This window comes from Notamacropus eugenii, chromosome 5, assembly GCF_028372415.1.
Source record: "Notamacropus eugenii isolate mMacEug1 chromosome 5, mMacEug1.pri_v2, whole genome shotgun sequence".
In the NCBI taxonomy this organism is placed as follows: domain Eukaryota; kingdom Metazoa; phylum Chordata; class Mammalia; order Diprotodontia; family Macropodidae; genus Notamacropus; species Notamacropus eugenii.
This window is the reverse complement of record NC_092876.1, coordinates 347,159,591-347,185,694: the sequence shown is the minus strand read 5'-3', so window position 1 is coordinate 347,185,694 and position 26,104 is coordinate 347,159,591. Positions and strand designations below refer to the sequence as shown.

General features: G+C 39.7%; 2 long non-coding RNA genes across 3 annotated transcripts in view; both read left to right on the top strand.

The window, feature by feature from the left end:
• LOC140506597 (uncharacterized) overlaps positions 1-6,546 on the top strand; it is a 42,987-nt gene extending 36,441 nt beyond the window's left edge. Inside the window, exon 2 of one of the 2 annotated variants that reach the window (XR_011967992.1) lies at positions 5,094-6,546. This is a non-coding gene — a long non-coding RNA (uncharacterized lncRNA). The remainder of the gene's footprint in view (positions 1-5,093) is intronic. The other variant, XR_011967990.1, reaches the window with a different exon arrangement.
• A 13,186-nt stretch (positions 6,547-19,732) lies between these two features.
• LOC140506598 (uncharacterized) lies at positions 19,733-24,111 on the top strand. The gene is made up of 3 exons (XR_011967993.1): positions 19,733-19,820; positions 21,576-21,624; positions 22,640-24,111. It is a non-coding gene; the product is annotated as an uncharacterized lncRNA (long non-coding RNA).
• The last annotated feature ends 1,993 nt before the right edge of the window (positions 24,112-26,104 follow it).

The following is a 26,104-nucleotide window of genomic DNA, read 5'->3' as shown; positions in this document are numbered from 1 at the left end:
TCTTCTTATACTTTACTAAATACACACACACACACACACACACACACACGACATTGGCCTCCTTACTATTCCTTGAATAAGAAATCTCACAACTTTAGGCATTTTACATCCATTCCTAGAATTCTGTCCCTTCTTGCTACTCTGGTTTCCTTCAAGTCCCAGCTAAAATTCTACCTACAGGAAACCTTTCCCAATTCCTCTTAATTCTAGTGCCTTCTTTCTGTTGGCTATTTCCAATATATCCTATATATAGTGTGATTGTACTTAGTTGCTTGTATGTTGTTTCCCCATTAAACTGAAAAATCTTTGAGAAAAGGGATCATCTTTGGCCTTTCTTTGTATTCCTAGCACTTAACACAGTGCCTTACATACAGTAGGTACTTAATAAATGTTTATTTACTGACTGTCAGATCAGACTTAGACTGACACTTGCTCTCAGAAATATCTTATAATAGTCCTGCTCCTTTGTATGTTGTATGAGTTCCTACCTAAAATTTACAGCCATATTTTTGATTCATCCTTCAAGCAGAAGAAAATTTCCTGAGACATATCTCTGTGAGGTTGGAACCTCTCCCAACACATAGCGACTTTTGATAATCTACTCACTGTGGAGGTTAAGGTAGAGATAAAACACTCAAAGTCATGCTGGGATGATCCTAAAGGTAGGGTGAAACATCCTCGCCACTCATTATTTGTTCTGAACTGATATGGGACAGGGATTGAGAAGAATGAAGGGAATCATAGAATCACAAACACTTAAAATTGTAAGGGACCTTCAAGATTATCTAGTCCAATATACTTATGTTACAGACAAAGAGACTGAGGCCCAGAGAAGTGACACACACAAGGCCATAGGGCTAGTGTGAATACTAATGAGTAAAGAGCTGATATCTCAATCAAAGACTCCTGACTCTTTCCACACCAGAGCTACCTCTGACATTCATCCCTTACCTCCCTCTCTACCTCTACCCCCAAGCACCAAGCTCTATTTTGTCCTGGTCTGTTCCAGATTTTCTGTGTGTGAGCAAGCTGTGAATTCACTGAGGGTAGGCCAGCAAGCTTCCATCATCCTGTTCCTCAACAGTGAAAGGAGAAGAGACAGAATGGTCAGGAGGAAAGGAAAGAGAGGCATTGAACCCAAGGCAGTCCTCCTGGTCTTTGTCCATAGGCTCTACAGATTCCTGACCCTGTTAGCCCTCTTTTGCACTGGTAAATTCCTTGAGTGCCTCCACTTTAAGGACAAGTCTAGGCTAATCTTGCTTCACTCTCCTCCCGGTTGTGCTTTTGACTCTCTAGACTTCACCACCGTGCCCCTATGCAGATACCTCCTGTATCTTCCCCCATTAGAATGTTAGCTCCTTGACAGTAGAGACTGTTTTTCTTCGTATACTCAGTGCCTACTACACAGCCTGGTAGCTTTTCCCCTATTCTCTTCCTCTCCCTTCCACCCGGCACCAAGTTCTAATCTGTCCTATTCTGTTGTAGATTTCCCATGAATGAGTCCTATCTCCCTAAATAAACCGTGAGGTTAATCAGTCAGGTCTCCCTTATCCTATCCCCCCACAGTAAAAGGAGAAGAGGTGGCATGGGAAGCAAAGAGGACCACTGAACCCAAGTAGCCTTTCTGGTCCCTGATCAGAAATCTTGTATCACCTTCCATCCCCTGGCTGCATTCTTTTTTACTCTTCAAGAACAGGGGGGAAAAAAAGGGAAAAATTCTAGAAAATCAGAACATTCACTCTCTCCTAGGCTGAACAATTAGGCCACTAAAGTTCTCACTTATCCTTTGCCAACCTCATTTCAACCACCATTAACAAACTGAGTCCTGAGAGTGGAAGTGTCTTGCCTCAAGTCCCACAGGTAGTGAAAGACTTAAGGCGGATCTCAAATCTCCTGATTCCCAGTCCAGTGAGATATGAACCTGCCTATAGATGCTGACATCAAAATTAAATTAATTAATTAAAATAGCCACCACCTGCAAGCTTCTTAACGTTTACGGAGTTCTTGGTCTACCCTCTCCTATGACCATTATCTCAAATATGATAGCTGAAAGATCATTCAGTCAGTTTTAGAGTGTCCTTAAGCCCATCACTGGATTTTAGAGGAAGAAGTAACACAGAATAGTGGACAGAAGGCTAAACTTGGAATCCATGGAGACCTGAGTATAAATCTCACCTCTGACACTTTCTACCTTTGGAACCCTGGACAAAACAGTAAAGTCTCAGTCCCCTAATAATTATAATCATAGATAGCATTTATATAGCATTTTAAGGTCTGCAAAGTTCTTTACAAATATTATCTCATTTGGTCCTCACAACAACTCTGGGAAATGGGTGCTATTATTATTCCCATTTCACAGATGAGGAAACTGAAGCAGACAGAGTGCTTTGCCCAGAGTCACACAACTAATATGTGTCTAGGGCTTGATTGGAAGTCAGGTCTTCCCAACAGATCTAGCACTACATCCATTGCACAGCCTCCCTGCCAAATCTACTTCACAGGGTTGTTGTGAAGATAATAAATAAATTTCTTTGTAACTTTAAAGTACCATATAAATTTTAGCTATTATCATTCTTTTTTGTCTTTTGATGCGTGCATAAATTGGATTTAAGCGAGGCAGAGTTGCACAAAGTCATCAGCCTCACTCTCCCCTTCAGAGTCATCATAGTTCAGTGGCAGGACAGAGTCAAGATGGCTGGCCATGGCTCAGGATGCAGTGGATGACCTTGGTGTCTTTGGTGTCTAACCAAGCTCTAAGCGGTCCACATTGCCTGCTTCATCTGCCTTCATGGCCATTGGAACAAATTGCTCTCATCTGCCCATTCCACCAGAGGAAGTCTTCACATGCTTGGGGTAGACACCCCCCCATAACTAACCAATGGGTTTGAGAACCCTTGGTTACCCTCAACCGGATTTGGCCCATCTGTCAAAACGATTTACCAGGGTGCGGTCATTGCACATGCTGCAGCTTCTTAGAGTCACAGGTGAAAGTTAGGTGGAACAGGGGAACACCAAAGGTGGAGAGAGCCCCAAAAAGGGCTCGGCAGCCATCACATCAAAGGTTCTGGTCCTCCCTGAACACACCCTACACCCCGGCTATTATTATCATTGTACTTACGGAACCTGACAAGATTGTAAAGAGAACTAAGTGAAATAATGCTGGTAGAAGTATTTTTCAAAACTAAGTGAAATAATTCTGATAAAAGTATTTTTCAAACCTATATAAAGGCTAATTATTATTATTATAAAGGAGAGACAGCTCTGGGGGTGAGGTTGTTTGGAAATGGTTTCTAATATAAGATAGGTCTTGAGTTGGCTTTGAGGAAATGTTATATTTGGGTTAATAAGAGGAATGAAGAGAAATATAATAAGGATGGCATTTCAGGTAAAGGGAATGGGATAAGCAAAAACACAAGAGGTGGAAAATGAGATGGTGTTTGGGGGAGGGAGGGGATAAGGAGTCTGGCCTAACTGCAAGTCCATTATTGTGAAAAAATAGTTAATCATTAACCCTTAGAATCATAATGTGACTTCAGGCCTTACAGCAGTATGCCATACATGAACTCCACAGCACAAGATATAGAAGCGTATTGCTCTCCTGTATTTACCTCATATACAAATTGTTGATCATTATCCACAATCTCTGGAAGGAGAGGCCCATGTTCTCTGGGTGCTGGTAAATAACTTTGTCTATTTTGAGAAAATTAAACAGGATTCCAAGAATAATTCATGATAAGGTAGTTGATCATGCCAGAGCAGATGGTGCCCTGTTCATTCCATTACCCAGTACCCATAGAGATGGGGCAGAGTTGCCTACTCATAATAAGTCCCATCTTATTCAACCTATTTTACACAGTCACATTCAAGGGTACAATATATTTCTTATCTTCTAAGAAACTCTTTTATTAACATACGCAAAAGTTCTCTAGAAAGTCCATCTCCATCTATCGATTACTTTACTTTCAAAGTGTAAATATAGGAAGATATGATCAAGGGAACTGATTGGTGTGCAGGGTCAGTGCAGAGTTATGGATTAATGATAAACCTACATGTGGAGGTCATATGCCAGCTAGTAGCTAAGAAATCTTTCACACAGCTAAAGGTTTCCATTGGTAATGCAAAGAACTGACTTTTGCTAGCTTAGCAGCCCACTATTCCATGACACATGTCACGCTGCCTTCCTAGCTGAGTGCTGATGTGACTGCTGAGCCCCTGACTGTTACATGATAAACAGTAGGGATACAGCAGGCCCTAGAGCAAAAGTCCAGTTTTCAAAATTATGGAAAGAGAAAAACAATCAGTTTTGTCTGTGCTTACCTATGTGCATCTTGTGCCCCACATATTTAAACTCTCTCAGGGCAGAGACTATCTCATTTTTGTCTTTATATCCCCAGTACCCAGTATAATGCCTGGCACAGAGTAAGTACTTAATAAACACTTGCTGATTGATTGATTAGTAGAAGCTAAAATTATAGGCCAGTGAACTTGAACTTGATGATTGGGAATATTCCAGGGGATGATGGGAAAAAGAATTTACTAAGTCCTTAATATGTGCTATGTACCATGCTAAGCATTTCACAATAATTTCATTTGACCCATACAACAACCTTGGCAAATAGGAGCTACTATTATCCCCATTTTACAGAGGAGAAAATTGAGGCAGATAGAGATTAAGTGACTTGCCCTGGGTCCCACAACTAATAAGTATCTGAGGCTGGATTTGCACTCAAATCTTCCAGATTCTGAACCCAGTGTTCTACCCACTGCACCACCTAACTGATCTAGAACAGATGAATACGGGCAGTGTGATAAGGGGAAAAAGCCCTGGCCTAGAAGTTTGAAAGCCTGGATTCAGATGCTACCTCTGTCATTTATTCTATGTGTCTTTAGATAAGTCACTTAACCTTTTTGGTCTCAGTTTACTCGTCTGTAAAATGAGGCATTTAGCACAAATCACCTCTAAGGTCCCTTCTGACTCTACATAGATGATCCTAGTGGGCATTAAGAAAAGGAATTGGTAATTACAGAAAGCCAGATTAACTTCATTAAGAACAGGTCATAATAAACTAATCTTCTATTTCCTTTCTTGTCAGGGTTACTAAACTGGCAGATGAGAGGAATCCTGTAGACGCTGTTCACCTGGATTTTAGCATTGCACCGTATAAAATATCTCTTTCTGTTCTTGTAGAAAACATGGAGATATATGAACTAAACAACAACACAATTTAATAAATTAAGGATTGAACTGAGTCCACTTGATAGGTCTACATTGGAATGACCCAGGAATCATGTGCCTTTTGACATTTCTATCACTGACTCAGATAAATGAATAGGTGACAGTTTAGGAAGTTTGCAGAGGATACAAAACGGGGAGGGGCTAGAGAATGGTCAGAATGCAAAACTATCCTGGCTGGTTAGCCTACAGAGGTAGGGAACCTGCAGTCTTGAGGTCACATGTGGCCCTGTAGGTTCTCAAGTGTGGCCATTTGACTGAATCCAAACTTCACAGAACAAATGTGGCCTCAAGGCTGCAGGTTTCCCACCCCTGGCTAGAGCAGTGGGTTGACTCTTATCAGTTGAAATTCAATAGCAATAAATGGAAAAAGCCTCACATTTTGGGTTCAAAAATCAGCTAAATAATTATAAGATGAGGAAGGCCTGGTTAGAAAGCATTTTGTCTGAAAAGGACTAGTGGGACAGGCTGGTCGACATTAAGCTCAATAGGAATTCAGCAGTATGATGTGGCAGCCAACACAGCTGATGTGAACTTGGGATTCCCCAACAGAGGGGCAGAGATACCAGGAAGAAGGAAGTGGGAGACCATCAGTACTCTGTCACTGCTACACTGCCCTTGGCCTACTGTGTCCAGGCTTAGGTGCCACGGGCTAAGAAGGACGTTAATATACAGAGAGCATTCAGAGAAGGGCAATCAGAATGTGGAAAGTGCTTGAGTTCATGTCATGGGAAGAGGGGCTGAAGAACCTAGAGATGCTTTGCCTGGAGAAGAGAAGACTTGGGAGATCCATGATGGTCCTTTTCAAGTATGTGGAGGATTGTCATGTGGAAGAAAGACTGGATTTGTTCTTCTTGGGTCCAGAAGATAGCAATAGAAGTAACGGGGAGGTAGTTGCAAAAAGGTAGATTTAAATTTGATATCAGGAAAAAATTCCTAATAATTTTCACACAGTCAAGAGAGTGCAGGACCTGGAGTCAAGAAGATTCATCTTCATGAGTTCAAATCTGGCCTCAGACATTTATTAGCTGTGTGACCCTGAGCAAGTCACTTAACCCTGTTTGCTTCAGTTTCCCCATCTGTAAAATGAACTGGAGAAGGAAATGGCAAACCACTCCAGTGTCTTTGCCAAGAAAACTCCAAATGGAGTCATGGAAAGTTGGACATAACAGAAACAACTCACAGCAGCAAAAGCGAAATGAAAAGCCCTGTAACAGAGGTGTCAAATATGCTGCTAATACAGTGGAAACAAATTAAAATGTAATTGAAAAATATTCAACAAAATAAATAAAAATACAATAGGATGTAGAAAATGTGGTTTCTATGTGGCTTCTAAATCAATACGTAGCCTATAAGGATCGTATGGTTTAGTAGCACTGGTTTCTGTTTGAGTTTGACACTGCTACCTCAGTTAGGTTGTGAGTTACTCTTCTATCGGATTACAGATCAAATGATCATAGACTTAGAGCTGAAAGCGACCTCAGAGACCATCAAATCCAATTCCCTTATTTCACAGATAAAAATCTGGGGCACACAGAGACTGAGTGACTTGTCCTGGGTCATACACCTAGTCAGTGTCTGAAGTAAGATTCAAAATCAGGTCTTGATAACTTCAAATCCAGCAATCTATCCACCATGCAGCAGCTAACTGGCTTTTGTTAAGGGTATTTTAGTGAGGGTTCCTTTTTCAGAGATGATTTTGTCTATCTGGCCACTGGGGCCCTTCCAACACTAAAATTCTGTTATTCTGTGAAATATGTGCTAGTTAATCAGCCTTGGAGCTATTTTCTATCCCAAGCTAGTTTTCTATGTGACTTACCTCATCAGCTCCCATGTGTTAATTATCTCTACACAGATGATTTCCAGAGCTATGTAGCTAGCCCTAGTTTCTCTCCAGAATTGCAGCATCACCAATTGCATATTGAACATTTGGAGATGGATGTCCTGTAGGCATATCAAACTCAACATGCCCAAAACAGAACTCATTAGTCTTCCCACCAAACTCTCTCTTCATCTGAACTTCCCTGTTATTGTTGAGGGCGCAACTTTCCAGTCACTCAGGTTCACAACCTCATTTGTCACCTTTGACATCTCATTCTCTCACCCCACATATCCAATCAATTGTTAAACATTGCCATTTCTGCTTAATAACAATAATTAGAATTTATATAGGCATTTAAGTTTTTCAAAGAGCTTGTAATATCTTAGCTCATTTTATCCTCACAAACATTCTTAGAGGGAAGTGCTATAATTATCATCCCCATTTTACAGATGAAGAAACTGAGGCAGATAGTGGTTAAGTGACTTGTCTAGGGTCATATAATCAATAAGTGTCTGAGGTGGATTTGAACTCAGGTCTTTCTGACTCCAGGTCAGAACATCTTTTTTATATGTCCCCTTTTCCCTACTTCAGACAGATATTACCCTAGCTTAGGTCCTTATCACCTCTTGGCTAGACTGTTGCAATGGCCTCTGTATTGGTATCCCTGACTCAGATCTTTCTCCACTCCAATTCATCTTCTATGGAGGCCAAATTTATCTTCCTGAAGTGTAGGTCTCATCAAATAACCTCCTCCCTCTGCCTTCTTTGCAATAAACTCCATTGATTTCCTATTACCTTTAGGATTAACTATAAAGTCCTCTGCTTAGCATTTTTAAAAAATATTAATTTTTAATATATGAATAAAACAAGCATTTCCATAACACATACAATAAAAAGGATGCTTGCATATGAAACCGCAAATTCACCATATACAACTTGCTGTCCATTTTACAACAGTTACCATATGAATTCCCTTTTTTCTCTCCCAACAGAGATGACTACCTTGAGACACAAATAGGTGTATGTATATGGGTGTGTGTGTGTATATATATATATACCCATATATATGTGTGTGTATGTGTATGTATATATATGTATTGCATATATACATATATACACACGTACACATATATATGTAAATTTATTCTATACATACTTCTATTTATCAGTTATTTCTCTGAATGCAGATAGTTTCTTTCTTCATATGTCCTAAAGGGCATTTAAAGCATTTAAAGCATCAATGGAACCCCTTCCAACATGTCTAGTTTTACCTATTATTCCCTTCCACACAGTCTATGGTTCAACTATACTGGCTTACTTATCATCTCTTACACAGGACACTCCATCTCCTATCTGTCCTCTATGGAGGAATACTTTCCCTCTTTCCCTCTGTCTCTTAAAATCCTTGACTTCCTTTAAGCCCCAGCTCAAATGCCACTTTTTCTCTGGGGCCTTTCCCAATCCTCCCAGCTGCTAGAGCTTTCCTAAAGAAGGTGAGTTTGCAACTACTTTGTATATTATATTGTATCTAACTATTTATATATATGCTGTCCCCTCCATTCAACTGTGAGTGTAGGTTGTCCTTTTTACTGTATTTTTGTATCACTAGTATCCAGTCCGGTACCACGGTAAATGTTTAATAAATAAGTGTCAATTGATTAAATAGATGAGTTGTGACCCCCCCACCTTGTTCCCACAAGACAAAGGAATCAGGATAGACCATACCTGTTTTCCCTCAACACAAATTGCCTGGGTGAGAACCCTGGGCTCCAAGTCCTATAGAAGGAAATCTCAGGGAATGATGAGCATTCGTTCACATATGGGAGGAGAGGATGATGGAATCCCAAGACCACAACGGCCAGGATAGGAGCTTCTCAAATCACTCCAGCTTTTCCTGAACTAAGCAGGCTGGTCTGATCATCACCAGCATTGGACCTACCTCTGATGGTGTAAGTTAGCAAACAATTAGTAACAGCTGCTTTACAGTGACTAAATGGCCAGCCCCTGGCACACCTGCATTCTGATGTCTGCCCTTCCACATGTCCCCATGTATAGTTGCTGTTATCGGTCTGTCTCCTACTCTACCATACATCAGGGTATTACTTTCTTCATGGTTTTCCTATGAAAGGAAAGACTACTCACAGACTTCTGAATCACTTACTCCCCATATCTTCTGTCCTTCTTGAGGACTTACTCCCCTTTCATTATTCTCATCATTCTCTTTCCTCTTCTCAACCTCCCCTCTATGTTATGTAGCCTCTTATCCATTGCTATGTTCAGCCTTTATTCACTTAGTTCCTACTCTTCAGGACCTCATTTGGGGTTTTCTTAGCTAAGATACTGGAATGGTTTGCCATTTCCTTCTCCAACTCATTTTATAGATGAGGAAAATGAGGCAATTGGGGTTAAATGACTTACCTAGGGTCACACAGCTGGTAAGTGTCAGATTTTAACTCAGGAAGATGAGTCTTCCTAACTCAAGGTATGGCACTCTATCCACTGTGCAACCTAGATACCCCTCTCCAATGCTAATAGTCCACTGATTAACAAATGCCCCATAATTATAGCTAGCATAAGAGCTTAGCCTGCAGCCAGGAGTATAGAAGTGCCCTGTCTGTATACATATGTGTGTAAGTGGAGAGGAAGAGAGAGACAAAGAGAGAGAAAGAGAGAGAGAGAGAGATAATGAATGAATGAATGAATGAATATTAGTTCCTTGCATACAGAAGAGGATTAATCAATGTTTGTGAAAGGAACTGAATAAATTTGTCACCTGCCAATAGGCATAGACTGACAAAAAATGAAGCATAGTAGAGTGGAAAGAACCCCATGGTCTTAGAATCAGAAGATTGAGTGACTCTGGGCAAGTTACTTAATCTTTATGAATCTCAGTTTCCTCATCTGTAAAATGAGAATACCTACACTATATGCCTCACAGATTTGTTGTAAGGGTTTATTATACATCAAAAGTCCTTTGTAAATAAAAGCTATCTAACTATCTACAAACTATAGGGACACCCTGCTGCCAAAATACTCTTGGGATGGTAAGGCATAGATAGGCATGGGGTAGGGGTGGACAGGCTGGAGATCTTTATCAACAAAGCCAATCTACCTGGGTGGATAAAATCATAGTTCCACTGACAGACTTCTGTAAGGTAATTTCCAAAATCCACTGTCAATATCCCTCAAATAGCTATTCTCCCTGAAACTGGAAAAATTACTCAGGCCTATAGGAGACCCATAGTTTATTTTGAGTTGGAGTCTACCACATGAGTGCAGTCTAGGTTAAAGTTGTTGCTAGAGGTCTTCTCAAGACACTCAGATTCTGAGACGTGAAAATACCTTATACCCAGAATGCCCATTTCATGTTTTTAACTGATTTATGGGTCATCATGGCCAAAGGATTCATCCCCCTAGGGGCTGACCTCCTGATGATGGGGATTTCCAAACATAACTAGGCTTGTCTTGAGAGAGTAGGTATAGTCTGTGGATCCCAAAATATTTTCCTAATTGGTTAAACTTGACACAGACATTTTCACATCACAATGAGGTATTTGAAAAGAACTGGCAGCTAGGTGGCAAAGTGTACAGAATGCTGGGCCTGAAGTTAGGAAGACCTGAGTTCAAATCTGACCTCAGACACATACTAACTATGTGACTCTGAGCAAGTCACTTAACCCTGTTTGCCTCAGTTTCCCAATCTGCAAAATGAACTAGAGAAGAAATGGCAAATAGTTCTGATACCTTTGCCAAATAAAACCCCAAATGGAGTCACAAAGAGTCAGACATGACTGAAACATGCCTTGGAAGGGAGAATTCTATATTCCTTGACTGTCTAGCAAACATGGAAATGCCTTCTGTCTTCAGATATCTAAAGCAGGTTCTCTGAAATAAATATGGGTCTCAAATTATCTTACTCTAAACCTAACCCCTTCATGTAGCCTCAGGAATCTTCAAGGTACATTGAAGCCTAGGATGTAGTCTGGAGGAACAAATCTTATAGCTCTCTAAAACCAATGGTATGCTGGACTTCATGGACACTCAGCAGCCCCTCTGAAATTCACTGGGGTCTCTGCTATGGCAAAAGGCAAAAAAAGGTGTCCGGTGCTGGTTATTCAAATGAATAATAGTCAATAAGCATTTATTGAGCATCTCCTGTATGCCAGGCACTGTGCTAAGCACTGGGGATACAAATTTTAAAAAGAAAGTCCATTCCCTCAAGATGCTTACAATCTAATAAGGGAATTTCATGGGTTATTTCAATCTAATGGACATGTATAGGTCAAGAAGATGAGCAAATCCTTTAGGGAGATGATGAACAGACTGTATTATAAGCATGCTGTCATCCTCCAGATACATCTACAGAACAACAGGACCACAGTGGTTGCTATTGACAGAGATAATGACTCCAATTTTTCCCATAGTAACCTTGAGACAGGTAACATCATCCCTATTTTACAGGTGAGAAAACTGAACCTTAGTAAGTCTAAGTGACTTGCCCCCAGTCATAGTGAGACAGGATCAGAACCAGAATGCAATTCAATTCAACAAACATTTATTAAGCTTCTGTTGCCCTACAAAGTTCTGGGCTGAGAGCTCAGGATTCAAAGACAAAAACAAACCAGTCACAGATCTCAAAGAAACTGCCTTCTATTTGTAGGTGGGGGTGGGAAGGGTGGGGATAGCATGTATACAGATAAGTAAAGGCAAGATAATTTGAGGGTAGAGAGAATACTAATAACTGGAAGGATCAGGAAAGTAGCATAGGAGGTGGCATATTTGCTGAGCTTTAAAAGAAGCTACGGATCCTAAAAGGCAAAAAGCAAGGAAGGTTCGTACAGGCATGGAGGACAGCTTGTGCAAAGGCAGGGAGATGGGAGATTATTCCTAATGATAAAAGTTCATTATTATTGCTTGTGTTCTTGACTTGGTTTTCTCTCCCTGTTAGACACCAGCTAATAGGCTATTCTGACTGGAATGTAATATGCACAAAGGGGAAAAATATGAAATAAGTCTGGAAAGGGAGGTAGCTGAGAGCCAGATTATGGAGCCCTTTAGTTCTCCCATGGGCAATAGGGAGCCACTGAAAACTTTTGAGGAGAGGCATTAAAAGTTCAGACTTGAGTTTTAGGGAGATTAATTTGGCAGCTGTGTAGAGGATGGATTGGAAGGGGAAAAGAGTGTGGATGCAGAGAGAACAATAAAAGTCTATTACAATAGCTCTGTTGAGACTTGATGATGATCAGAACAAGGGTAGTGGTCATGTGAGTGGAAAAAAAGGGATGGGATGAGAAAGTTGTCCACACTCATTCAGATCTTCTGATACTGAGTCCATCATAGTTTTTCTTAATGTCCTCCAGAATCAAGAATAAAGTGATCTGTTTGGTTTTTAAAGCCTTTCGTAACCTGGTCCCTTTTTGTCTTTCCAGTTTTCTTGTACCTTATTCCCCTCTATGTACCCTATAATCCAGTGACCCTGGACTGCTGCTCCTTACACATGATACTCCATCCCTCAACTCCACACATTTTTATTGGCTGCCCCTCATGCCTGGAACTTTCTCCTCCCTGATCCACATTCAAGCTTCCTTCAAGTCTCAGTTAAAATCCCACCTACTGCAAAAAAAACTTTTCTCCTTAATTCTAGTGCCTTCTATCTATGATCATCTCCAACTGACCTTATCTATATCTTGCTCATACATACTATTTTGCATGCTACCTCTCCCATTAGCCTGTGAGCACTGTTTTTGCCTTTCTTTGTATCCCCAGCATTTGGTGTAGTACCAGGCATACAGTAGTCAATTAATAAATGCTTATTGACCTGACTTTCTGTTGCACTACTGATTCCCAATCTACTGCAGTCTTCACATCTGACTTCCTGGTTAGTTTCCATCCGCCTTCTCCATAAGCCATACTTTACATGACATGAAATGGTATGTGAGACTGGCTATCTTGCTCCTGTCTCCCTGTATTTTATCTGCACCTTCTGTCCCTTGACCTTTGCCTGGCTTCAGTTGTGCTCAATGGTTCAAACCTTGAAACCATAGTGCCAAGGCTAGTGGGAGGAATGCTTCTTTATTCCTGCATTTCATGTTTCTATTAATACACTCCAGCATCATGTTGGCTTTTAATAACAGCACAATGTTGTAGTCCCCCTCTCCCTTCTGCACAGAATCATCGACATTTGCAAAACACAGCTTTCTACCAGCCAGTGTGACAGTGGGGGAAAAAATATCCACACCATCCACACAGTGTCAGGGGACCGACTTTTCTTCTTTCTTTCTCAGTCACAGTGGGAAGTCTTTCCCACTAACAAACAATTTTGCAGGGATAAAGCCTGAGAGAGGAGGGATAGAGGCCTGAAATGGTGTATTTTTAGCAATTTTGATTAAATTATGGAGATGTGAAGTTGATAATTTATTGAAGGGGAATAGGGAACTCTATGTAAATGTTTGTGAGATGAATAATTAATGTGACTTTCCAACATCAGTAGGCCTTTAATTAAAGCCCCTGCGAAACAAAGCGAGACCCAAAGAGCACAGTTATTACAGCAGCTAATTGCATCTTTCTCATGTGCAGCAACATTTGAGATTCCATGCTTAATTTGCATCTTTAAAGGCGGATGGGCCACACCTATGGTGACTGTTGCTTTTACCCTAGTTTTTAACTGCTTCTCTGAGGGCTAGAATTCTTCTGGGAATTAAATCCCTGAAGGAGAGAGAGGGGCAGTTGCTCAGTCCTGGATCCTGCCTTGTACAAACTGTGTTTTGGCTGTACCTACAATACTGCATTCTGTGTGCAGAACTCTTTGCCTTAAGAAAGCCCTAGTGAAACAGGCGAAATTTCATGGCGATGCTTCACTGTCATCCCTAACCTATGAGACAGATCCTGGACCACTGTATGAAGTATAGCTTCCATTACTTTGCTAACATGTTCCCGGACACAAATGATTGGCATTTGGCACAACTTTGCTTTTAAAGACGGTTAGAATGGATTCCTAGTCCAGCATTCTTCCTGCTACACCATGGTATAGGAAGTAGCAGGAAGAATACGTAGTGCCATCCATTTTAATAAGCACTGATTATTTATTTACCTTTTCAGCTATTCAGAAACTCCAAGGTATTGTTCCCTGTTGAAACTGAATATAACTGCTAGTGTTCAATGGAAGTTACACAAAAATAAGAGAGCCAATCACTAAACACACACCAACCAGAATGGAACATATACAGGTGTAGAACAGGAAAGGAGAAACAACAGGAGTCACATAACCTAAACATGTTTTCATAAACTGGTCACCTCATCCTCTTTGTCAAGACAGTAGCCTACACACTGACTAAGGATAGGGACTGTACCTATAATTTCACTGACATAGAGAACTCCTGAATGAGGAAACTCCCTTTATCAATGTGTGTACTAGTTCCCTCTGCAATTTATAGCCTTAGAGTTACCTAGAGTACTGAAAATTGGAGTGACTTGCCCTGGGGTAACACGGTATGTGCTGAGTTAGGACTTGATCTTTCTGTCTCCAAGATCAGCTCTCTTATCCCCTACTATTTATATGAAATTTCAAGGTTGTAAAGCACTTTATGCATATTATCTCATTTAAGCTTCACAATGTTCCCCGTGGCGTGGCTGCCCCACTAGTTGTAGTTGGCCCCATTTTACAGATGAGGAAACTAAGACTGAGAGAGTTTAAATGATTTGGCCAAGGTCACACAACTAATAAGTGTCTGAAGCAGAATTCAAACTCAGGTCTCCCTGTCTCTGTCTAGGACTCTATCCACTGGACTGCCTTTCTGGTGACAGGCACATCCTGATACTGAAGACCAGACCTGGCCACTTGACTTGGTTCACTTGAGTTATGCTACTACTAAGAGACATTGCTAACCCCACAAATGGCTTGCTCAGAGGACCAGGATAATAAGGACCCTCCTTATTTGCAAATCAACAAAGTTATTAATCACATACTATGTGCAAAATACCATTCTTAATACCATGGATACAAAAATGAAATAATAAATAGCTGACATTTATAAACCTTCCAGGTTTATGAAGTGCTATATGTATACTTTTTCATTTGATCCTGATAAAAAAAGCTAGATTTAAATTTAAACTAAATTCAAATTAAAAGCGATAACAAATGTAAAGTCCTTTGTCAACCTGAAGGTGCTATTTTTATTTCCATTTAACAGATGGCGAAACTGATGGTCTATGAGGTTAAGTGACTTTTCCATAGCTAGTATCAGAGATACAGATACAAAATAAAATACAGATTCTGCCCTTAAATAACTTACACTCTAATACAGTATATCAGATCAGTAATTATTGAGAGAGAAGCATGAGAACAGGATATTGAAGAAAGGGAGGGATTTTAACAAGTAGAGATAGAGAGTCTGTTGCAGAAATGGGGGAGAGTATTAGCAATGGCAGACTAAAGATGACAATACGTGAATGGGATTAATAGTCCAGATTGACTGGTATGTAGGATATAAAACAGAAAGTTATGGCAGAAGAATCAAACGATGGGTTTAAATCAAATTATGGAGGACTTTGAATGCCATGATAAAGGGTTTAAAATTTGATAGGTAATGGGGAGCCACTAAAGATTTTTGAACAGAGGGTGATGTGATCAGCCCAGTCACATTTAGTAAGATTACTCTGGCAACCCTGGGAAGGCTAGATTGGAAAGGAGACAGACTAAAAGCAGATTAGACGTGATTTCAATAGTCTAGGTTAAAGCTGATGAGGTGTTAAACTGTTTGTTGCAGAGATAATGGAAAGAAACCAGAGAGATATTGAAGAGATAAACTTAAGAGGACTTGGCAACTAATTGCAACCAGAGAGTAAAACAGAGGGATAGTCAAAAATGGCTTTAAGTTTTTGTGTCTTGGTGAATTGGAAATATAGTGGTGATACCAACAGAATTAGAAAGGTTAAGGAGAAAGAGATCACAGAGATTTGGAGAGGAAGATGACATGTTATGTTGGAGGTGCCAGTAGAGGTCTTGGGTGAAGATATTCATCAGGTATGTGTAGATGCAAGGCTGAATCTAAAATATAAAGTCAAAGGTGGAGATTTAAAAGCAAGAATTATCTGCACAGAAATCATAATTCAAGCCAATGGAATGAATGAGATTTCCAAGAGAGATGAGGATGAGACTCAAGGGCGAATCTCTAGGGCACACCCACATTAAAGGAATAGGAAAAAAAATCAGGAACCAGGAAAGTTAAAAGAAATGGTCAGACAGATGGGAGAGAAACTCTGAGAGTATAGATTATAGAAGGCAATGAAAATGAATATATTAAAAAAAAAAGACATTATCAGTGATGTTAAATGCTTCAGAAAGGGCAAGGAGAATAAAAATTAAATTGGATTTGGTAACAGTAGAATGGTTGGTCAGAAGTCTTGAGAAGAAACTGACCAGGAAGTAGAGGCAGCAAATACACACACACACACACACACACACACACACACACACACACACACACACACACTCTGTGAATGAGTATTCCAATGGTGGCTTTGTGGGAATTGAGTTAACCACATTGACTCCATCTTGGGACTTAAATTTTGGATCTACCTCAGTTCCGTTTCCATTTAATTATGGGAATTGTGAGGAAAAAAAATTACTACATTAGTTGAACCTAACCTTGCATGACTGGTAACTTGGACTACTGGTCTTAGACACCTTTAACTAAGGACCTGGGTTATACTGACCGGAAACCCAGTCACATCCGAAGATTGATCAAGTTTTCTCACAATTCTATACCTCAAGCAACCCATATATCTTATCTGAAAACTAGCCCTATGTTGGTCACTCAGTTACTTTTTCTTTGTTCCTTTGATTAAATACAGACACCTGGGGAGAGAGAATAAGATACCTTTTTCTGATTTCAGAGAATAACTCCTGTTCACTTACCCCTCTCCTCCAACTTGGAAAGCCCCTAATCTTTCCTTCAATTAGAATCAGACTGACCCAAACTTTTATACTGGTTTATATCCTGTTAATTGTTTTCTTTTCATGCATAGAAAGCAATCTCCCTCTGTATTTAGGGTCCAATGTCAAGGTGAGGAAGCCTGGTCCCAATTTGATATGCAATTGGTATGCATTGTTTAATAAACTGATATACTTGGAAGGTCAAACCTTTGTTTCCCCTGTTTTCTCAGATTTCACCCATCACACTATGCAGTGGTGAGGCTCATGTTTGTGTTGACATTTTGATAATCTCTGGTTTACTTGATGTGTGGGTACTCTCTCAAATGATGCAGATGGAAACCCATTGATAACTTCTCAGAAAACAGGTTTTCCTAAAACCCAATGAGTAAAAGTAACAGAAGTGTATATGTGAGCCTATTTCTAAAAACAGAACTAGGCGTAGGCAGCTACCTATAACACAGCACACTGTCTTTTAATGCTAGAAAAGTCTGATCCCTATAGAATATTGGTATCTATTTTGTAATAGCAAGTCATGAGTGTTAGTTGTGGCAAAGGCTCAAAGCCTCTAGTAAACAGAACGAATATGATTGATATCTTGCTTAGGCACACAAATGCCTTGCTATGACTCTGCCTATTAGTTCACAGCACTTCCAAAATTGAATTTTATTATTTGTATTTATTTTTACCAAACTGACAAGTGTGAGGGGGTATGTTATATATGTTTTAGCTTGCATTTCTATAGTTATCAGTGAGGTGATACATTTTTACGTTTATTTTGCCATTTGCGGCAGATGAAATTTCAAGACACAAAATCCCAGTATGATTGATTTTTTTAGTTATGCTAGCAATAACCAATAAATTGAGGTCATTGGTCTCTCAGGGTGACCAAAGACCCCAAGTGAGCATGTCATGATTCTTTAAATCCAAGTGTCTTCCTTCTGACAGTAAGTATATCATTGCAACTTTCCTGACAAACAAAGGCAATCCTGATGGGAGGGTGGATTGGCCTTCAAGTGTGGTTTATACCACTCCTCTCTGATACTCAAAGAATGCCAGTTGTTCCATGAGAGATAGCTGCCTCTTGCAGTCTTGGTTAGAAAAACAAGCCATCCCTATCAAGTTTTTAACTGACTTAATCTCTTTTTTTTTTAACCAGGTCACCTCAAACTTTGATTAGGAAAAGCAAGGACTTGAGTCATCCCACTGCCCTCCCCTTAGATAATGCTGGGGTAAACAAAAGTAAGGGTCCTGACCAGGCAAATGCCATAGCATATGGAACAAATTACATTCTTCAGCCAGCTGAGGCTGGGAGACATCTCTATTTTAGCCAGGCTAAAAGTTGAGGAAGGACAGATAGGTGGTGCAGTAGAGTACAGGGCCTGGAGTCAAGAAGGCTCATTTTTCTGAGTTCAAATATAGCCTTAGACACTTATCAGCTGTGTGACCTTGGGCAAATCACTTAATCATATTCACCTCAGCTTCCTCATCTGTAAAATCGAGCTGGAGAAGGAAATGGCAAACCACTTCAGTATCTTTGCCAAGGAAAACCCCAAATGTGGTCATGAAGAGTCAGACATGACTAAACAACAACAAAAAATGGGAGTTTTGTCAGAAAAGGGTATATCACATGTTAAAATTATTAATTTTCTCATATTCACATTTTCTCTTTTTTAAGTACTTGTTCATATTTTTTGACCATTTGTCCATTGAAGACTGATATTCACAAGCTGCTTACTGAAGTTTTTTGAAAATTCTAATGAAGCCACAATAATGTTTCTCAGTGACAGCTAAGGATTAGAGAAGCAGCCTATTGGGGCAGTACTTCTTTGAGGACTACATTGTTTTCTTCCTTTGAATTTCAACCAGGAGGCAACAATTCCCACCTACTTGAGACAGCTTCTACTTTTGTACTTGCATAATATGAAAACTTCAAGAATGAACAATTTATAAGATCAAATTCTACCCATTATCAAAGTGAGATTAAAAGAAACTTGATCCAGCAATATTAGGTAAAGTTGGTCTGGAATTCCCAGACTGCAATCTGACGGAGAATATTCCATAAAATGTTACCCCTCCACAGAAAGCACTTCTAGTCCTTGAGAAATATACCTAGTTGCTCTATAATGACCTTCTGTGCAGCTCTCTCACTTGTTAAGAATGCAGAAAAGAAACAAATGCTCTCAAGGACAAATTGAAACAGAAAAATAAGATAAAATAAACAACACTTCTAATATATTCTTATTTTGGGAAAATAAAAAGTACCAATGAGTTCTACATGTGCTACAATCTGAAAATATATATATATATGTATAATGTATAAATGTAATATACATACATATATTGGGTATTTGTTGGGCAGTGTCAATGATATCGAAATAAAACACATCACTAAATGTGTATATATCCATGTACATATTTATGTGTATATATATTATATATCATAAAATATATGTATGCATATTATACAATTACACTATTGTGATATTAAAGTATAGGCCTTATATTTATAGCATAATGTATAGAGATATTATATAATTGTATGTCAGATAATATTATGTATTATAATATTCATATGTATAGCTGGAGTTTGGGTAGTTGTTGGGGAGTATCTTGTGTCAAAACAAATACTACTAATATATGCATATATGTGTATATTTACATGTCTGTGTATAGATCAATACTAAAGAGTTTTTTTTCTTTTGCTTCTAGCCTTCCTTCACTTCTTTGCTGCTTCTTGTTTTGTAGAGAAATGGGTTGAGACTCTGTTTTTCTCTCTCCTTAAAAACCAGTGTGCAACTGGATTAACTGGACTTGTACTTTCTAAGAAAAAGGTGCATATTTGATCACTCTCTCTCTAAGTGTTCTCACTCTTTTTGAAGGCTGACAAGCTCCAAGACCCTTATCCCACTTTTTTTGCCTGACCCTGAACTTCAATTCACCCCAACAAGAAAGGTCCAACAAATACGCAGAAAAGTGTTTCCATTCTGTCCTGTCATCCTGGAGATATCTATCCTGGAAGTTGCAGCTACCACTTCTGCCTCCAGTATTGTACCTGTTTGTTTTTTCTCTCTTTCATGAACCTTGACCCCTTCTGAATATGTCCTCTCTGCCTGAATGTGGGTGTGGGGGTTCTTATTAGCAATTTTAAAAATTAAGTACTCTAATTCTGCTCATTCCCATTCTGGACAATGTTCTGCATACTTGTCTTTAAGCTCAATATTTTCCCCAATGTGATCAATGTAGATATTCATTCTGTAAGGTTAATTTTTCTATTTGCAAAGAAGAATCTATAAGAGTATGAGCCATCAACTTTTGTCAAAGCTAAAAAATTCCAAGTTCATGAAACTCTTACAACATGTGTGAGAGAAGCACATGTCCATGGAAGGAATATTTCTAACAATCCTTGTAAAGGACGCTGGCAGAAAGTTTAACTATGCCAGTTAATATTGTGGAAATTATTGTCAGTAAATTGTCAATGTCAAGCTTTAATCTGAGTCATCATTAAATTTTTTTCCCCAAACTGATGCTTTTCTTTTTATCTTGGTTTTATTGTTTTTCATTATAATTTTTTTTTTTGGTATAATGAAACCTATTAATATCATCCCTACTCACTTCCTCCACTGCCTTGATAGTTAATAATTTCTCTTCCCTTCATATTTGGGACAAGTGTACTGCCTCATTTTTTTAAACTTTAAATATGTATATGCACATATACATATAATTCTTATCTCTAACTGGTATTTGTTGTAGTATATGCTGAGAGACATAGGCTTAAATTTATTTTTCTCCAAACTGCCATCCAATTTTCCTAACAGTTTATTGGAAAATGATTCAGTTCCCCACTGTTTACAAAGGCATAGGAATAATACATTTTAAGAAATGTATTATTCAATACACAGATATGTTCATTCCAAGTGACTGCATTAAAGTTTTGGCAATTTAAGGTGAGCCAATAAAAAACTGATGTATGTGAACTCATTTTCAAACAATATCAGCTCAACAATGCATTAGGGTATATGATAAAGTGTGAAACTGAATACTATTTTCTGTACTTTTCAGGTAATAAAAGAAATGAGTAATTAGGAAGGGGAGTGATCAGTGCTTCCCGAAATTATTGGAGAAGGCTTTGTGCAACTGGTAAATTAAGACAGCATAAACTAGACTTGGAGTCAGGATGACCTGAGTTTGAATCCTCCCTCAAATACTTACTAGCTATGTGACTCTAGTCAAAGTCAATAAACCTTTGTCTGCCTCAGTTTCTTCATCTATGGATAATAATAGCTTCCATCTCATAGGGTTGTTCTGAGGATCAAATAACACATGTAAAGCATGTATATAAGTGAGATAGAGATAACTGAATTTTCCTTATCCTTCCTTTTTTCATAAAAATATAACCCTCTATTGAAATAACTGAAATACTTAAAAAGAACTAAGCACCTAACATAATTTAGCACCTTTTCCATTAATCTTCAATCACTAAGATTTTGAATCTTTGCCTTCATCACCTTTCATGGTGAAAAAATGCTTACCTGTTTTTCTCTCTCTCTCACTTTATTAGACACTAAAAATATTCCTTTGCCATACAGATTGCTTCTACGGCATCAAAGCTGTTTCAGTTTTTTTCAGCACTATGAGGTATGTATACTATCTTGATATCTCCTTCATGTTCATGCCCTAGAATTTTTGGATCCAGATTGACCCTATGTCTAGAGGGAGTTTAAAAAGAGCAGTTCGCTCAAGGCCACTTAGCAGGTGTCTATTGTTTTATTTAGGCATTCTGTTCTTGTTGTTATTTGTTCTTTGTACTAATAATTTTCTTACTGATATGCTGAGAAAAAAACCATCATTCAGGAATGTATGTCTGCTTCTGTGGAGAACTAACTCCATTGCACTAGAACTAAATGAAATACAGGCATTTCAAAAGGAAGTGGGATTTTATGATGGTTAATTTTGACTGGGTAGATGGACAAATCCCCACATCTCTTGGTAACAAGCCAACTTGAAGAGAGGCAGAACTAAGGGATAGAGTCTTGTAACCAGGGAGTACAGGGCACTTATTTAGCATTTCTGCCCAGTGAGCATGGCATTCCCTAGTGAATGCTTGTCACCATCACCTGGTGGTTAAAGAAAAATGTCAATTTCAAAGGAAAGGTGGTTGCTGAAGTATGCAAGCATCTGTGAGGAAGGAATAAAATGTCCAATGACTTCTCCTGTTTCATGGCAACATGAAAAAACGATCATGTAGTACTAGAAAAGGTAGCCCAGGATACAATGTTTTGTAAAAGGTCTTACCCCATCCCATCTCCAATGCAGAGACTATGAATCACAGGGATTTCTGTATCTCTCATAAACAACAATTTATTAACTTCTCTTCTAACCTCCAGACTTGCATGTCCAACTACTCATTGGATATCTGAAAATAGATATCCCAAAATCATATGTCCAATTCAGTATGTTCAAAACTTAACGTCCTCATTTTTGACTCAAGCCCTCCCACTTCCTAACTTCTCCATTACTGTTGAGGCCACCTCCATCTTCCCAGTCAGATACGCAATCTCAGGATCACCCCCAATTGTGTTACCCCCACCCCCACCATATCCAATTTGTTGTAATTTCTGCTTACTCTACTTTCATAACCTCTTTCATACAGACTGGCTCAAAAGTTTTGGGCTAAGACTTCTGGGACACCATGTATATGCCTCTTCTTTCCTCTGATACTGTCACCACCGTGGGGGTGGAGGGTGTGTTCAGAGAAGACTAGCACCTCTAATGTGAAGGCTGCTGAGCCCTTTTCAGTGCTGCTTCCCATCTTTGTTGTCCACCTGTTCCATCCAACTCTCACCTGGCTCCAAGAAGCTTCAGCATGTGCAGTGACCTCACGCTGGTAAACCATTTCAGCAGACAGGCTAAACTGGATTGAGGGTAACCAAGGGATCTCAAACCCACTGATGAGTTAGGGGTGGGGTACTTACCTCAAACATGTGTAGACTTCCCCTGGTGGAATGGGAGGATGAGAACAATCTGTTCCAATCTGCCATGAAGGCAGCTGAAGCAGGTGCCATAAAGTGCTGAGAGCTTGGTTAGACATCGAAGATGCCAAGGTCTTCCACTGCATCTTGAGTCATCACCAGTTGTCTTGATTCTGTCCTGTCACTGGACTGTGATGACCATGGAGGACAGAGTGAGACTTTGTGCAACTCTGCCTCACTTAAATCCAACTTATGCATGAATCAAAAGATATCATCCATACCATTTTTACTTATCTCAAAGTCCTGTGGCAACAGGCAAGTGACAAAGCAGCAGGCATGGATACACTGGGAGCTGTAGTCACTGGGAGCTGATCCTGCACACAGGTAACCCAAGCCACAGGGTCATCTTCTCACTGGAGTGGAATTTGACAGCCTCCTGGGTGTCTGAGCAGCTTTTTAAGGACTGCACTGCTCACCTCCTGGTGTGAGGAAAGGGGCTAAAAAAGGTACCCTAAAAATTGTCTGTTTACCCAAACATCAAGAAGGTTTGATGAAAATGATGGGGAAATTCAGAAACTAAGTGAAAAATGAGAACTCCACAGGGTTTACCAGTAGGTAAAAAGTTCATCATTTACCAGTAATTCATACATCTCTAAGAAGGAAGCATTTAATTCCAACAAAAGTACAAGCAAATCTTAGAGAGATGCAGGATTCTGGGCTCAGTAAGAAGCTAAATAAGATTCAGTTTTATGCTGATAGTAACAATACAAAGTACTTATATGATGCTGTATTGTTAATGTGTTTTTGCATAAAGGTAAAATCGTTCCCATAAATTAATAAGCCCATGTGATCTACCTGAGTCACATGAAAGTCTGAGTCTCATGAGTCTGTGGTGGGAGGAGCTTGCTGAATGCGTGGAGCAGAGCTGACAGGAAGTTGGTCACAGCTGTCAGAGTCGAGGGAAAGAGAGGAGAAGGCAGCAAGCTGTGAGTGTTCATTTGTCGGAAGGTCCCAACAGGGGGAAGGCTTGGGGATAGTGGTGCCCCCTGTATTGTTATTGTATATAGATTTCTTTGTTGCTATGATGGACTTTGACTTTCTGGTGTTGGGATTTGACTTTCTGGTGTTTAAATAAACGTTTTGGTTCTGTGTTCCATGTGGAGAGTCTGTCATATTTTGCAATTCAGAATTACTCTGGCATATTCATAGCCACCTAAGTGCTGTGAACACTGCATTGGCACTACAATTGGTGGTGAGGATGGGATTACAAAGTATCAGACCTCTACTGGAGGCAGAAGGACTTTAGAGAGAGAAACAGATATTTCAGGATGGGAGGATTTACCTTATTCCTCCCTAGCAAGAGAATGGGCTAAAAGCACAGGGCTCTATGAAAACTGGGAATCAAGGCTACAGAAGGGAGAACCTAGAGATTTGGAAAGATGTTTGCAAGGAATACCAAAAGAATAAGGGATAGAACTACCAAGGGTGTGTAAGAGGTGTTGGGCCTTCCTAACAAGTTATCACCTTATGTGTAAAAGCAAAGACAAACTCCTGGAAGAGAAAGGACAGATAGAAAAGGAGCTGGCTGGTTTGCATGGGAATCTTTTTGTGTCACAGCATTCAGGCTCTCCTTTAGAAGAACAAGCTAAAGGGTCTCAGGTAGTAGAAGAATATGCTGCTAATTCATTTAGCTCTCAAAAATAAGTGAAAAATTAACAAAAGGAATTTGCACAAGCTGGGCCCAACTGGGGCCCAGGCACCTGAGAGGAAGATGTGTGGGAAGAAAATGAAATAAAAATAGGTGAGGAGGCTCTTACAAGTGCAGACAGTTGCCCAATACTAAGAAGAAAGCAGGAGAACCAGGGGAGGTCACACAGTGTTTAGGGAAGTAATTGAGGATTTTACTCAGCAGGAGGTCACTGATATATTAAGTTGATTCACCCAAAGGATCATTAGTGTCTTCGATGATGAGAATCAGTGATGAAAGTGCCAAAGGAATATCAATAGATAATGTAGTTTGCTTGAAATTTATCGGTATTAGTCAGAATCCTTTTGTATAGCAGGCTTTTAGGGATTACCATATGCAAGGAGGTAATGATGTGGCAGACGGATGCAACAGGCATCCTACCAACTCTATGTGGCCTAATGGAGATATTTGCTGGTATTTGCTTAGAGACTATATGAAAAAGTTAAAGGAGGAGGTAATGACGATAGCAACAATGATGGGAGACGCCAAGGCTTATCATAGTACCCCCTCAGAAGTTTCTTATAGAAAAATCATAGTGAAGACTGCTCCTCCTGCTTACAAGCACCTAATTCTGACTCTATTAATTGGGGAAATAGGGCACTCTCTTTCAGAGGTGCTGGATAATATTTCAGTTAAGTAACTTAGGGGAATGGGGGAAAGATAAATTTCCTCTAAAGAGAAGAGTAAATAGCCAGAGGATTCAAAGTCTGAATAGACTGACAAAGAAAGAAGTGCTTACAGCTCTAATTGAGAGCAGGGGTAGATTTTGAAAGAATAGATGGTATTCCAACTAATGAACTATATAAAATATACTAAGAAAAGGGGCTTAATATTAGATGGAATAGGGAAGTAAGAACTGCCCCTACAGATCCTCTTGAAACATTGTATCCAAGTTCATCACACCTAAAGGGAGAACAAGAAATTGGCCAGGCCCCAGATCAGATTAAAGAAAGTACATATCTAGCCAGAATGATGACTCCAAATCTGCACATTAGAAAACAGCGGACAACTATGATATTGGCTTCATGGACTCCAGAAGCATGGCTGACTCTTCATCTACCCTGTTACTGTCCTTTTTGTTTGTTTGTTTGTTGTCTGTTAAACTTGTTTGCTAGCTTTGTTTCCTGCAGGCTTAGTACCCTCCACTTGCAGATGCCTGATCATTTAAGCCAGATGTCAAGCCCTGTCCATGACTGCGATGTGTTACCCCTGGACCTGGCGTTAACCAAGCTCCAGATGCCAGCTAAATAAGTGACCCCTCAAATGGGGCCCCTTGGGGCAGGGACAGCTCTATGTCCAATTTCAGCAAGAAGTAGCTATGGAAGAAAAGACGTTCACCCCTTACCCCAAGATTTTGAGCCCCATTCGTTCGAGTGGGGAATGATGATGCTTGTGTTCA